At 39.0% G+C, this 16436-nt stretch overlaps 1 pseudogene; it reads left to right on the top strand.

Annotated features, from left to right (window-relative positions):
• The first annotated feature begins 11166 nt into the window (after positions 1-11166).
• On the top strand, positions 11167-12290 carry LOC127782992 (xylanase inhibitor protein 1-like; annotated as a pseudogene).
• Positions 12291-16436: the final 4146 nt, after the last annotated feature.

Raw genomic sequence — 16436 nt, 5'->3', positions numbered from 1 at the left:
GCAACCGCGTGTGGTCTATCTTCTATGCTGCTGTACAGCTAACGAAAAACTACAAATGCTACGTTATGTTTTCTCACGTTACTACAAAACTGCCTACACGTTGAAAATGCCTTCATAAAAGTTTCTATCAAGTCGAAAAATACCTACATAGGGAATACCAAATTTTAAGATGAGATTTCGTGCGCAATGAAATTGATCCTGAAATTTTACAACACGACCTCATTTTCGTAGGAGATTATTCTGATAGTCTGGTCTCGTACTTCTACGAGCTTATGTTAATGCTCGTGTAGTTTTATCTTAGATCATTTCTAACCCAATGACTATGATGGTGTCCATAGCATTAAATAAGCTGCCACCTATGATAAAAGATGATGTGACAAGTGAATCAATGAGGAAAGAAAATGAAACCAGGTCTTGCATGAGATATGGTTTCTACACAACATCCAAGACATCATGTGACATAAATAGCATTAAATTTAAGTATAAAAGAATGGTGTTTGCATCGAAAGAGTAGTATCTAGTACTAGTTTTTTTTTATGATGTGGAGTTTATGGAAACTGTCTAGTGTTATAGGTTAGGACTAGCCTTATGGGGTGTGTATAACGGTATCCGTATATATGCGTTGTACAGAAAAGCTTTGGGTAGGCTGTCGCTAGTTCTCTGCTCTTTAAACCGGCCCAAGCCCAACTAAGCCAAAGCCCATAGAGTTCTGCTCGAAAATCTCTCTGAAAAAAAGGGCTAAGAAGTACTCACAAACCCCAAAAATTGCAGAGCTTCATTTATTGCATCTTACTCCAATGGTTACTCTTAAAAAAATCTAAGCCCGGAGAGAATTTGGATAAGAGATTGTTCAATTTGTCTTTAGGATTAATTCAGATTTGACCATCTATGGTTGTATTGAGCTAATACTTCATTTACCGTGAACGTGTTTTTAAAACCGTTAAATGGTTTATTTTGTACGAAAATTTTTTAAATAAAATTTTCTATAACAAAAAAATGTAAATATATTTTCAAAATTATAATAGTTAATGTTACTACCTCCGTCCTAAAATAAAGCAGAATCTGAACATATAGTTGTCTAGATTCATAGCTGAAAATGTTTTTATTTTAGGACGCATGTAGTAATTATTTATACGCTAACAATGTGTCTTGCTTTACGTGCCACTAACTAGCTAAGCCCAACAGCTATATCAAACTTACCCGAAGCCTTCTTTTAAAGAAGGATCATGTGCCCAAATTTGGGGTTGGAGTAACGGATAACCAGCGTTCCCAGTATTTGACAAAAAAAAAAGGCGCTCGGTTTTGTGAAAATTTGGTGCTTCGAGCTGGATCAACTTGACAAACCATTTCGTAAACTGGTCTAATGATGAAAAGATATTAAATCAAAGTGAGTTTCAATTTTTTGACAGAACTGATCAAATTTCACATGTTTTCAACAGTTTTCACAAAAAAAAAAAAACACTTATGAGCGATTTACAATCACCGAACAGTTTACGCAAACACTGCTGCTAACTGTAAATTGTTCTGCCCGTCCCAACACTGACAAATAAATTCCCGGCAGACAAGTCTCTAACAAAAAAGCTTATTAGGCATTTCCATGTTGATTTAACCTCTGGTTATATATATGCACTTCATGCAACAGTAAAATAAATTATGCATGCATGCACCAGTAGAACGATTAATACAACTGACCACCAGCACTAGCTTAATAAATTCAACAGAGTTAAAAAGTGAAAAACAATCAATAAACTTATATAACTTCCAAAAAAGACCATCTACTGTGCCAAACGAAGGACTGGAATGTAATTACGTAAAATCAGGGGGGTCACGGAAGGATATCTCCTTCCTCTCTTCGTCCCGCGCGCGCGGGCACCAAACCCCCCTCAAAACCCCTCCTCCTCCTCGTCGCCGTGTGCTTCTTCCTCGCCTTCCCCCTAACCTCTTCCACGCGCATTTCCCATCGCCGAATTCGCGATCGATCTCCTCCTCCGCCGCCGAGGAATCGATTGGAGGAGCTCCCCGGAGGCGAGCCGTACGTCCTCCTCCTCCTCCGTCTCCGGCGGCCACGCGCGCGATCGCCCCCGACTTCCGCGCGCCGCGAGGTAAGAGGTATGGTTCCCCCCAGCCTCCATTCCACGCCGCTCCGCACGCACGCACAAGCCCTAACCCTAGCCCGCGCCGCATCAGGCCGTCTCCCCGCGCCGCGCCGCGCCGCCATCGTCGTCGAGGTCGATCGACACCGCCGCTCACCCAGGTGTGGTCTCTCTCTTCGCGTCGATCGATCGCGATCTCCCTCTCCCTCCCTCCTTTTCAGGACTCATCGATCGATCTCTCCTCCCTTGCGCTTGCAGGACAGATGCATCATGGCCGCCGCAGCCGGAGAGGTGCCAGGCCCTCCCGAGGCCGACCCCCTCGAGGTAAAGTGAAATCGTTCGACGACATGGCTAATTGCTACTAGTAGCTTTGCAACTGGATCGGAGTACTAGGTTCGCACTGTTGCGTTGCGATGTGTTGATTGCTGGTTAAGAGACATATTTTGTGCCGAGTCATGAGATCGATGTTAGTTTAGTTGCAACCTGCCCCAACTTAATGTTGTTTCTGAATTTCTCGATTATATGCTAATTTGTTCTAGGCATCTGCGCAGTTAGTTCACATATGCTGGCTAAGAATTTATAGAACACATTGGTGCAAACCAATTATGGCATGCATACATACATGTTGCATGTACGGATGAAAAAGGATAGGCATTAATTGGAGAATCTAGAGTCTACACTAGGGGGATCCAGGAGGATTAGGGGTGTGTTATGTAGTACTCCCAATGTCCATGGAAGATTACAATCGGAAAGAAATGGAGACATGAGCAGCTAGAGCCTAGAGGACGATCTAAACTAAGATCAAGTTCTTTTATAGTTTTATGAATTAGATTGGACATTTAATTCTCACTAACTGTCATTATCCTTGAAATATGTTATTCTTGTGTGGAACATAATCAAAGTATTTGTAAATCATCTTTGTCTTACATGCATGTAATTCGTTTGTGCTCTGATCTCTTATTACAGGGTATCATAATGTTTACTCTCAACCTTGCGGACGTGGACAAAGAACAACTTACACTGATTTTGTATCCGAGTTGCGCCAATACTCTGTTGAGAGGGCACCATTTACTTGTAGAAATTGCCCCACCACACCCGTCGATGGTTATTTATCATCCGTTTTTGCCCCACCATGCCCGACGATGGTTACTTTATCATCCGTTTGGTGGAAGGAGATCATTCTATCCGGCTACTTATCCAGGAAAGGAATGGATATATGATATCATTCTAGAGAGGGGATCATTCCTGGTTCCATTTTAAGGGTGAAACCCCGCTAGATTTTATTGTTCAGTCTTCAGAGGAAACAAAAATCGAAGCAAGTTATCATAAATTGATTCCCAGTGGAAGGTATGAAGTTACATTGTTCGCTCATTAATACTCTCTATACTCTACTCATGGCTATCCATTTTATACAGTATATATGATGTTTCATTGTACTAACTTTTGTTTCGTCGTAAACATGTTCAAGTCACTGTTTTCATACAGGCCCTAAGCCATTGCGACATTACTTCCGCTGCATTTTGAGCTATAATAATGATGCGGCTTTGGGTACTACAGTGATGAACAATTAGATATTGCTTTGGCCCCAATGAGTGGTACTTTGGCTTTCGGTACTACGGTGATGAACAATTAGATATTGCTTTGGCCCCAATGAGTGGTACTTTCTGTGAAGAAGACGGCTTAGACCAGTAAAGAGGTTTGCAACTCAATATGTATTACTTTTTGTGTGCCTAAGAATATATAGATAAAAACTGCTATTATAATCAGGATATAAGCATACAAGGAACATGACTTCAAAGTTTTTGACAAAATAAACTAGCATGACTATACAGTATTACTAGCAGTAACTTCTGTTATCACTGGAGTAAAGTAGCCGTTTCCTAGCTAAGCCAGAAGAATATAAATCCGCGCCTGTCTATGAAAAAACTAATGATATCAATATATAGTTTGACTAACACATCTATTTCTATTGTGTAGGTTCATTCCTAATTGTTTCAGGAATCATGTATTATTGTGTAGGTTCATTTCTTAGTGTTTCAGGAATCAGGTTTCCGAAAGACTCACGGAAGGTTTGTGAAAATATATCCACTCTTACACAATATCCGCATTCATCTTGACCTATCACGATGAGGATGGCAATCCGCTGCCGATTGTTCCTGAAGATCCAACTTATCATTGAAGCTGTTTTTACTCTGGATGAAGTGCTAGAACTTCAGGAACAAGGATGGTTCAGGAATGAATGTTTAGGATGGTTCAGGAATGAATGTTTTGAGGAGGGTTAGAGTAAGGGAGAGTAAGTTACTTCAAACATAAGGCAGAATCAGAGAGAAGGCAAGCAACCAGTCAATGAGGATTGTGACATGGATGCAGTAAGTCTGAGATAAGAGTAATATATCTCAAGACAGGTGGTTGGCTATAAGATTGCAAAAGGCAGAAACATGATGGAGCAGCTAGGAAGCTTTGAATAAGCAGAAAATAACTGAAAATATACATATCTATATGCAAGATAAAATGGAAACACAGGGGCAGATGCATGTTGAGCAAGGAATTCAGTCACAGGACATGATGAGGGTTTTAAGCTCAGAAAAGGTTCTGAAGATGCAGGAGACACACAATGTCACAGGACATGGTGAGGGTTTTAAGCTCAGAAAAGGTTCTGAAGATGCAGGAGACACACAATATAAATATTGAGGTTGCTGACTCTGTTGCGAATGAGGAAGACAGAGAGAAGGTAGATTTTGGGGGAGAGTAATGAGTTTCTAGAGAAGGTAGATTTTGGGGGAGAGTAATGAGTTTCTTATTCAAAAGTGTCTGAAGATGATTTTGTAAACGAGTGTAGTGATAGTAGATAATTTTGTAAATAAGTGAAGTGGATGTAGTAATAGCAGAGGAAAACACTGGAGTCAAGAAGAAAAGAAAAGAAGCAGCAAGAGGCTAAGGAAAAAGAAGACATAAATCTAGAGGAGGTGGCTATTAAGAGGAAGCTAAGCCCAATATGTTTTTATTAATAAATGTTAGAATCATATTCCGTCCTTTGTTCATTATTCCAATGGTAAAAGATCTTGCATGTGCTAGAATTAATTTCTTCTTAAAAGAGTAGGAAGTTTACAGAGATATAGATGTGAAAACAAATCAGAGGATGATTTTCATCTGAACATTGCCTTTCTGAAGATAATGACTTAGATTTAGATGATATTGATGTTTTGATGAAAACTCTGAACATTTCTGGCAATAGAAAGAAAAAAAAAGAGGAAACCTTGAAATTGTAAGGTTACTTCTAAAGTTGTTAAGAAGTGGGGGAATAGGAAAAAAAAGAGATGAAAGGTAATATTAGAGGAATGAGTGCTATAGAAAAGGTTAGAATGTTACAAGATCTTGTTAGAGAAAATAATGTAGAATTAATGTAGATTTTGTATGAAAACAGTAAAACAAGACTTTCCTCTGGAATGCTGAGGGGATTAGTGGTCATAAATCTTTGTGCTGGAACTGGATGCCTCCTTCTGGAAAATCTAGGATACTATAATTAGCATTAATACTGAAAAATTTGATATCTTGGAAGTTACTAAAAACAAATTCTGTGTCCAAGTGAACCTGATGAATATTACTACCAAGTTTCAATGGGACTTGATGGTAATTTATGGAGCAACCTAGAAAGAGGAAAATAGTAGTTTCTTAACTCATGCAAATCTTTTACATCAACAAAAAAAATCCTTTGGTGATGGGAGGTGATTTTAATATCTTAAGAAAATAAAGTGAAAAAAAGCTGGTGGTTATAATAAATAGAGTTTCATTTTCAATGCGATTATTGAACAAGCTAGTCTAAGAGAACTTTGTTTGAGAGGGAGTTTCATTTTCAATGCGATTATTGAACAAACTAGTCTAAGAGAACTTTGTTTGAGAGGAAGGCAATTTAATTGGAGTAATAACCAGGACAGCCCAACCCTAGAAAAATTGAACAGAGTTTTTATAAGCAATGAATGGGAGGTTCAATTCCCACTCATTGTTGTTAGATCTTTGCCAATGGGCTTGTCTGATCATAACCCTCTGATAGTTACCACTGGAGAAAACACAATCAGTCATTCCATTTTTAAATTTGAACAGAGCTGGTTCCTTAGGGAAGACTTGAATAAAGTAGTGGAGGAGGTCTGGAACAAGAGTTATTCTTGGACCAGTATAGAGAAATGGCAATTGAGGCTTAAAGCCCTTAGGAAAAAAACTAAATGGGTGGAACAAAAACTGGGAAGGCTTATATAGGAGAGAAAAGCATGTCATTCTGGAAAGAATTGATGCCATTGACATTAGAGTAGTAGAAACAATGGGTATGAGTGGTTCTGATAGAGAGGAGAGAAGGGAGCTTGAAAAGAGACTCAAATTTGTTATTAGGGAAGAGAAACTGAGGTGGATTCAAAGAAGTAAAGAGAAGGAAGTATTAGAAGGGAATTGTAATACTAAGTTCTTCCATGCTAAGGCAAATGGGAGGAAGAGGAAGAGTCAGATTCATAGTTTGGTGCATGAAGGAGAGGTGATTGAAGGACAAGATAAGTTATTGCTTTATATTACAAATTTTTACAAAGATCTCTTTGGACATTCAAAGGAAAATAGGTTTTCAATTGATATGGCAAATGTATCTAAGGTGGCAGAGGAAGATATGAAGAAGTTAACCACTCCTGTCACTTTAGAGGAACTCAAAACAATGATTTTTGAACTAAAAAAGAACAAAGCCCTATGTCCAGATGGATTAACATGAGAATTTTACATGTGTTTTTGGGACTTGGTCAAACAGGACATGATTGACTTGATAAATGATTTTCTCAAGGGTTTGATAAATATTGATAGATTGAACTTTGTAGTGATTACTTTGATTCCTAAAACAAAAGATGCCTATCAAATACAAAAATTTCGTCCCATATGTCTGTTGAATGTAAGCTTTAAGATAATAACTAAAGTCCTCATGAATAGACTCAACACAATCATGGCATACATTATCTCTAAATAGCAGACAGCTTTTCTGAAAAATCGTTTCATCATGGAAGGAGTGGTGATATTACATGAGGTGCTGAATTCAGTACATCAAAAAAAGCAGAGTGGGATCTTGTTTAAAGCTGATTTCGAAAAAGCATATGATAAGATGGACTGGGTCTTTATCTATCGAATGCCGAAAGCAAAGGGATTCCCAGATCAATGGTGTGATTGGAGCATGAAAGTGATTATGGGAGGGAATGTGGCCGTCAAAGTGAATAAGCAAATTGATCCTTATTTCAAAACTCACAAAGGGTTAAGGCAGGGAGACCCCCTCTCCCCCCTGCTTTTCAATTTGGCAGCAGAAGCTTTGACTTTGTTAATTCAGAGAGCTGAGGAGAATAGTCTGTTTGAAGGTTTGGGGACTAGTGGAGATAACAAAATTGCTGTCTTGCAATATGCAGATGACACAATTTTCCTTATTGATGATAATCTGGAGCATGCAAAAAAATTTGAAGTACATCTTGTGTCTGTTTGAGCAACTTTATGGACTTAAAATTTTAACAAAAGTGAGTTTTTTTTGCTTTGGGGAAGCTAAGGAAAAACACGTATATAGAAATATTTTCACCTGCAATGTGGGTGATTTACCTCTGAAATATTTGGGTATTCCCATTGACCAAAAAAGAATACTAAACAAGGATTGGAAGGTGGCTGAGAACAAAATGGAGCATAAATTGGGTTGCTGGCAAGGTAAGCTGCAATCTATTGGAGGAAGGCTGGTGCTCCTTAATTCAAGTTTAAGCGGTGTTCCTATGTACATGCTCTCTTTTTATGAACTACCAAAAGGAGTGGAAGATAGGATGGATTACTTCAGGAAAAGATTTCTATGGCAAGAAGATCAAAGTATTAGAAAGTACCATCTAGTTAACTGGCCCCTAATTTGTTCACTCAGAGACCAAGGAGGTCTTGGGGTGATTGATTTAGAAGCAATGAACAAAGCTTTGCTGGGAAAGTGGATCTGGAAATTAGAGAATGAAGAGGGTTGGTGGCAAGAGATCATTATTGAGAAATATTACAAAAACAAACCACTATCAGTTCTGAAACTCAAACCTGGTAATTCACATTTTTGGCAAGGGATTATGGAGGTGAAAGATGTTTTCTTCAGCCCGTGCATATAAAAAAGTGGGAAATGGAGAAAATACTCTTTTTTGGGAAGATAGTTGGATAGGTGGTAGACCTTTTGGCCTTGCAATTCTCTGAGATTTATAACATAGCCTTGACAAAAAAGATCACCATTGCATACTTGAACAAAAAGGGCATTGGTTCTATAAAATTCAGAAGGGATTTGTATGGAGCCAAACTAAGAGATTGGAGAAAAATTACACACAGCTAGGAAGAGTTGGATTTGAAAGAAAACTGTAAAGACAAACTTTGGTGGACCTTGTCCAAAGATGGGAGATTCACTGTGAAGTCTTTCTATAATGCACTTAAAATGAAGCAGGTGAATTATCCTCATAGAAAAAATCTGGAAGTTCAAAATACCTTTGAAAATCAAAGTGTTTCTTTGGCTCTTTACCAATAATAAAATTTTGACAAAAGACAATCTTTTCAAGAGGGGCTGGAGGAAAGGTGATAATAAATGTCAGTTTTGTGATAAGGAAGAAACAATTCAACACCTTTTCTTTGTTTGTCCCATGGCTAGATTGATTTGGAATATAATTGCTTGTGCTCTAAATTTGAATCCTGTTTTGAACATGCAGGAACTGTTTGGTTCCTGGATTAAGAATGCTGACAAATTCACAAAAAATCTCATTCTGGTTGGGATAGCTCCTGTGATATGGTCTATATGGAAATGTAGAAATAAAGCTTGCTTTGAGAAAAAAAACTTCCAAATGATCCCACTGTTTTAATTCACATGGCCTGCAATTGGGTGGATGCATGGTCAATTTTGCAGAAGCAGGAAGCAAGCCGAAGAAGTTTGTAGCTGGGAGCCAGGTTGTTAAAACAAGTAGCACATGAAGTCTACAACTCAAGACATGGCTGGTGAGGAGGAGTACACAGGATCGCAGGATGATGAAGACAAAAGATGGCCTATGCAAGTTGTTGCCTGATGTCCGTTTTGTGTTGTTTTTTGCTCAGGAAGTGATATGTCCTAGACTACTCAAGTAATATCAGTCGGTGATTTGCATATTTTTATAAAGTCTGGAGAAGGCCAAAGAATATTTCAAGCTCCATGCAGTGTACCAGTGCCAACAGATGGATCACTGTATGTGATGACTCTGGTGGGTGTGTTGATTGTCCCTTCTTTGGCCTTCTATCTAGATCTATTGTTGATCTTCTATGTTGATCTTCTATCTAGATCTATTGTTCCGTAGACTCTGGTGGGTGTGTTGATTGTCCCTCCTCTCCTCCTAGGGGGTCTTGTATTTATACCCATAGATGTCCCCTTGTCCAAGTAGAACTAGGGAAACCAATATGGATACAATCCGAGTAGTCCTTGTCGTTTCCATATAGAACTCTGGTTGTCTTTCCTTATCCAGAACTCCTCCTATATTCGCAGGTTGTTTCCGTATAGGACATGGTACGTGGTGGGTCCTGCCGAGATTTAGTCAATTACTATTAGGAATGTGGTATCCATAACCCTGACACAAATAAGAAGGCTTTGCGTCAGTCCAGATACTCTAAAATTGTGCTCCTTACAAATTGACACTCCAAATTTTTTGTTTTGTTGTACTACACCAAAATATTCTGGCAAACCGCCACTGGACACTGCATCTTCATTGAAATATAATATGTACTTAACTGCGGAAACGTAATGACCGGGACATGTCTATTTTTCCACATATCTCGCGCTTAAAAGAATATAGTCTGAAAAAAAATTCAATACTTTCACACCCTGAAATTGAGGCTTCAATTATTTGACATTGTGGCCCAATATCATTAACTCAGCTTGTCCTATATCCCATCATCACGAGTGTCAACATTATCAAAGTGGCAACAAATACAATGTCAAATTAGCAATTCTCTCATTAAAAAAGAACATATGAAGGCCAACTTCATTTTTGGAACATATTACTTTCTTAGAGATTTAAGACAACACAATTTCAAGAATTTTAGTTTAGAATTATATGCTTTGGATCATACTTACCAGCTTAAAAAAATAAAACGTCTAAAACAGAACCAAAGAACATTTTTAAAAAAGCCTTATACATATAAGCGTTCACACATATATGATAATAACTTAAAGCACCATCAATAAAATGTCCGCGCGTGTGCGCGGGCTTCCCTCCTAGTTGTCCACAAAGCACAAAAAGAGTCAGCCGATGAAGCAACAAGAGAAGTCATCACAAAGCCCACTTTGAACCGAAGGAAAGGCCATAGAACGATACTACAAGTAAAGCCCAAAAATGTCGAGTCTTTAGGGCCGAGTTATTACTGAATGGCATGTACCATCAATTTGTCTTCTCGTGCAGTCTATAGAATCCGATTGACCCGCAGGCCGCAGGCAGTGGTTGCTCAATGCACATTTTGTTTCAGTACTTTATGGAAGCTTCCTCATAGCTACATGCCTGCATTTTTTTGGTCGAATGGCCTAGAAATCTAGAATCCTACCCTTTGCGACTGAAGACGTGATCTAGCTGTCTTTCATCTCTTCGAGGTTAGCTATCTAACCTGGTACTGGTAGCCATGGCATCAACGACGATCGACGAGCTTAATTAATTAACAAATGAGATCAATATCCATGCATTGTGGGCGATGATACCATGGATAGTACTATCAACTAAAGTTTTGCTAGCTGGTACCCTCTGTTTCAACAGAAAGCTCAATTGTTCCATCATTCCATACGTGCACGCTCTAGCTCAAGCATTCCACTGTTTTCCAAGAACAGCTTGCACCTACCTAACCTTGCTACCCATCTGCACCCTGTTTCACACAATTCCCATTCATCGCTCATGGATGTAACATATCCACGGCACACAAGAACAGACTAGCCTAGCTAGCTACATCTTAATTTTCTGTTAATTCATGCCATCGATCGATCCATCGATCTGGAGTATATATAAAGACGTCACCCCTGCCTCCAATCTTCACACCAAACGTAAATCCCAATCAACCAAGCTCTCAAGTACGTGCTTAGCTAGCTAGCTAGCCAGTAACTGAACATACATTATTCATAGTGATTAGTGAGCTAATAATGGCGCTGATCCGACGCCGGCTCCTCCCAATTCTGTCCCTTCTCCTCGCCGTCACCTTCCTCGCCGGCGTTGCGACGGCGAAGAAGACCGGCCAACTCACCGTCTTCTGGGGACGCAACAAGAACGAGGGCACCCTTCGCGAGACCTGCGACACGGGACTCTACAACATCGTCATCATCTCCTTCTACAGCGTGTTCGGCCATGGCCGCTGCTGGGGCGACCTCTCCGGCCACGACCTCCGCCCAATCGGCGCCGACATCAAGCACTGCCAATCCAAACACATCTCCGTCTTCCTCTCCATCGGCGGCGCCGGCAACGATTACTCCCTCCCATCCTCCCAATCCGCCGCCGACGTCGCCGACAACATCTGGAACGCGCACATGGACGGCCGCCGCCCCGGCGTGTTCCGCCCATTCGGCGACGCCGCCGTCGACGGCATCGATTTCTTCATCGACAACGGATCGCCCGACCACTAAGACGAGCTCGCCGTCAAGCTCTACGCATACAACAAATTGTACCGTGCTCGGACGCCGGTGAGGCTGACGGCGACGGTCAGGTGTATGTTCCCGGACATGAGGATGACGAAGGCATTGGACACGAAGCTTTTCGAGCGAATCCATGTCAGGTTCTACGACGACGCCAAGTGCTCCTACAACCATGGCGGCCTCGCCGGCGTGATGGCGCAGTGGAGCAAATGGACGGCGAGGTACCCGAACAGCGAGGTTTATCTTGGTCTCGCGGCGGTGAACTTGCCGGGGAAGAATGACAATGTGTTTGTCAAGCAGCTCTACTACTATCTGCTTCCCAATGTGCAGAAGGCGAAGAATTATGGTGGGATTATGCTTTGGGACAGGTTCTTTGACAAGCAGACTGGTTACGGCAAAACCGTCAAGTACTGGGCTTAATGATCAGTTAATTACCTGCTTAATTTCGGTACTAAATAATTAATTACTATATGTGTTGATTTGTGCGTGTGACGGTGTGAGTGCATGCATGTTTCAGAATAAAAATGGTTGTGTCGGTTCTTTACGTATTGTATGAATAAAATGGGATCACTGTGTAACGAGATCTGAAGTTGTTTGTTGGTCATCAATGGAATAATTAAGTGTTTATATATGCAACTTGTCAAATTAATGTTGACCATCAATTGTTTGATACTTTTTGTTTGGGACAGAATGGCACTGCAAAGAGAATTTGTTTTTTAAGTAAACAGTATACCCTGTTTAATTGAATAAAGGAGGAGATAAAAGTATTTACAGGAAAGAGAGATTCTGCAAGACAAGAGACTGATCCTTAATTGAACAAGCTAAGCAAGTAGATCAGGAACAATAAGTTTTCGTTGGGAATTGAGGAGAAGTCAGCTACCTGTAAGTTATGTTCCATTCAGATTGGTCCGTCAGCTTTAATTGAGGAGAAGTCAGCTACCTGTGAGTGCATGCATGTTTCAGAATAAAAATGGTTGTGTCGGTTCTTTATGTATTGTATGAATAAAATGAGATCCCTGTGTAACGAGATCTCAAGTTGTTTGTTTGTTGGTCATCAACATCAATGGAATAAGTGTTTATATATGCAACTTGTCAAATTAATGCTGACCATCATTTGTTTGCTAGATTCTTGTTTGGGATAGAATGGCACTGCAAAGAGAAATTATTTTTTTTACGTAAACAGTATACCCTGTTTCATTGAGTAAAGGAGTAAAAGTATTTACAGCAAAGAGAAATTCTGCTAGAATGCGGCGAGAAAAGTGGACAAGAGACTGATCCTTAATTGAACAAGCTAAGCAAGTAGTATATCAGGAACAACAAGTTTTCTATGGGCATCGAGGAGAAATCGGCTACCTGTAACTTATGTTCCATTCAGATTGGTCCTTCAGCTTTGATTGATTTGAAATTCTGATTCGTTCTAAACGCGGCCAACCTACAGTTTTAAGGTCCTTTTTGAGGTACCTTACATTACTCCTGGTCAAGTACAAAAAAGTCTTTTGACTTTTCAATTTTCTTAAACACGTAGGGATAGGCAAGTAACGTTGATTGATTGTTTTTAGGTTTAGCGTGTTGCCTTCTCATTTAACGGCTCAAATTACAGGATGACGTGGTTGACAAAATCATTCTGAAAATTATTCACTTTTTGGCGAAACCGCTGGGGAACAAGGCTGTTTGGTTCCCCGCCAGACTTTGCCACGCCTTGGATGCGGCAGCCACGCAAAACAGGCTATTGTTTGGTTTCCACGTAACTTAAGGCAGCCACACAACTTTACAGTTCATTTCTGTGATAGTTTATGCCATAAGTGCGGCGAGCTTTTCCTTCGCCACAAAACTGTGGCAGCGCCACAACTTGGCTGGCTACCAACGGCAGCAAACCAAACAGCCCATATTCGGTGCCCAATCGATTTTGCGAACACTGCATCCATGGCACTGGTTTTATCTATCTTCACATGATACTAGGCATACTCTGCTTCCTCTGTTCTATTATTTTTTTTCTTCACGACATATGTGACAAGTAATAGAGTATTGAGCTTCGCTCGGTGCTCCTTGCTGGCAGTATAAAACAATATGAACCGCTAGATTTATAAACTTTTTTCAGTAGAAATTTGGAGGGTTCGATCATCTAAGGAAAAAAAAGGCAGTGGAGGGTAGAATTGTAAATTTGCATCTCTATCTAAGTGATGCCCCCACCGGAATCGTGGCCAACGCGCCTCCACCGTCGGTACCAACGCTGAATCGCAACCGAACGATCCACCGTTCATTTCGATGGAATGAAGTCGATCGGATCCGGTGCCTTCTATTGTTTTATTGTTTCATGAAGCAGATCGAAAACCACTATTCACTCATCAGTAAATGACTAATATGTCCTTTCAAACGAACGATTTATATTATTTCTACTGGCAGTATAATACTACCAGTAATGAGTACCGAAGCGTTCCTCTATACTATTAACATGCATACCGCTTGGTGGATCTTAATTGAACAAGCTAAGCAAGTAGATCAGGAACAATAATTTTTCTATGGGAATTGAGGAGAAATCTGCTTTGAAACGACCTGTAGGGTTATGTTCTTTTCAGATTGGTTCTTCAGTTTTCATTACTCGGAAAGTGTGATTCGTTCTAAACCAGGACATCCTGCAGTTTTAAGATCCTTTATGACTTATGAGGCGCTTTATAAAACTTATTGTCAAGTACAAAAGGGTCTTCTGAGTTTTTAATTTTATTGAACGCGTAGTGATGGGCAAGTAACCTTGATTAGTTGTTGTTAGAGCAGGTACAATAATAAGCTATAAGCCAGCTGCAAACATATTTTAAGGAGATAAATCAGGATAGAGAAGAGCAACGGGCTACATATTTGTAGCCAGCTGTATCACGGACTTCAAGACGCAGTGTGACTATGACAGGTGGAACTAGGTATTAATAGTGTAGTATGTAACTATTATATGAATAAACTATTAGATTGGCTATAGATAAATTGTAGCTAGTAGTTGGCTATACTATCGAACTTGCTCAAGAGCACCCGCAATGGTAAAGTAAGGTGCTCTCTATAAAACATGTACATCTCAGTAATAGACTAGATTAATAGTAAACCACCTCAATAGTATGGTTACATGGGTATCTATAGCTCTCTCATGCATTGTCTCGTTTTTCTCTATAGACTATTTCTAAGTTAGTAGATAGCTTTGCTCTCTCTCTTCATTTAATGTCTTCCAAGTAGAAAAATATGCTAACATGGATATCTTGTAGAGAGTTTATAGATAACCATTGTGGGTGCCCTTAGGTTGAGAGTGTGGAGATTAATCATTTTTAGAGTACTGAAACCGCTGGGGAACAGTTATCGGTACCCAACCACAAGGTCCACAATTTGCGAACAGTGCAGAATGGCACTGATTTAGTTATTTTATCTCTTTACATGATACTAGGCGTGCTCTGTTTTTCCTTTCTTCGCGGGATATGTGACAAGCAAGCGGTAATGTATTAACATGCATACCGCTTGGTGTACAACCAAGGTTTGCAAGGATTAACATTTGGTAACCGCACAGAGTCGTTCAATATGCTTTGCCTATTATTCAATTCGGTAAAACTAATTGGAGAGGCCTCTCCAATTAATTTTAACTAGAGACACCCACGTGCTAGTACTTTAGGAGTTTTGGTTGCTATTAATCCATTGAGCAAGTAGAGAAAATATTCCTATCATCTATGCTTCAAATAAAATTTTCTCTTCAATTACTCATCCGTTTTACAATCCGATTACACCATTGTGTTTGTAATAATTAAATCTTTACAAAAAGATCTCACATGATTATATTTTGATGAAAAATCACAAATTACTTTTATGATATGTCTAAATTACTTTTAGATTTCATTAAGTTACTTCTTAGACATATAAAAGTAAATTCAGTAAAGCCTAAAAGTAATTTACATATATTATAGAAGTAACTTATAATAAAAAGAAAGTAACTTAAATTAATGCCTTTTTTCACTGAACAAATATATATATATATATATATATATATATATATATATATATATATATATATATATATATATATATATATATATATATATATATATATATATATATATATATATATATAAAGTTACTTTTAGATTTGATTAAAATACTTCCTATAAATTCATAATGCTCTGAGATGATTACTTTTATTATTTTTTAGTTAATTTCATAATTTGTGCTGATTAATTTAATTTCTAGATAGAGTCATGTTTTTTTTATCTCTACAACAGATTTACTTCAAATGACATGCTAAAGTTGCCTTTGTTTTGTTCTAAGTTATTTTTATAATATATGTAAATTAATTTTAGGTTCTACTGAATTTACTTTTATATATCTAAAAAGTAACTTAGTGAAATCTAAAAGTAATTTAGACATATCATAAAAGTAATTTGTGATTTTTCATCAAAATATAATCTTGTGAGATCTTGTTGTAAAGATTTAATTGTTATGAACACAACGGTGTAATCGGATCGTAGATCAGATGAGTAGTTCAAAAGAAAATTATTTTAAAGTATCACTAGCTGTATAGTTACGTCCATTTCAATTCTATACTAATAAAAAAAGAGGAGTTATCTCCTTACAATTCTACATGTGAAATCATCCAGATCAATCCCTACCGTCCATCCGCGCGTACGATTTCGCCGCCGCACGATTGAGTACCGCCGCGAAGACTACTCCCCATCCACGCG

Source organism: Oryza glaberrima, chromosome 8 (genome assembly GCF_000147395.1).
Source record: "Oryza glaberrima chromosome 8, OglaRS2, whole genome shotgun sequence".
Taxonomy (NCBI): Eukaryota; Viridiplantae; Streptophyta; class Magnoliopsida; order Poales; family Poaceae; genus Oryza; species Oryza glaberrima.
Note: the sequence above shows the minus strand (reverse complement) of the source record. Positions and strands in the feature narration are given on the sequence as shown.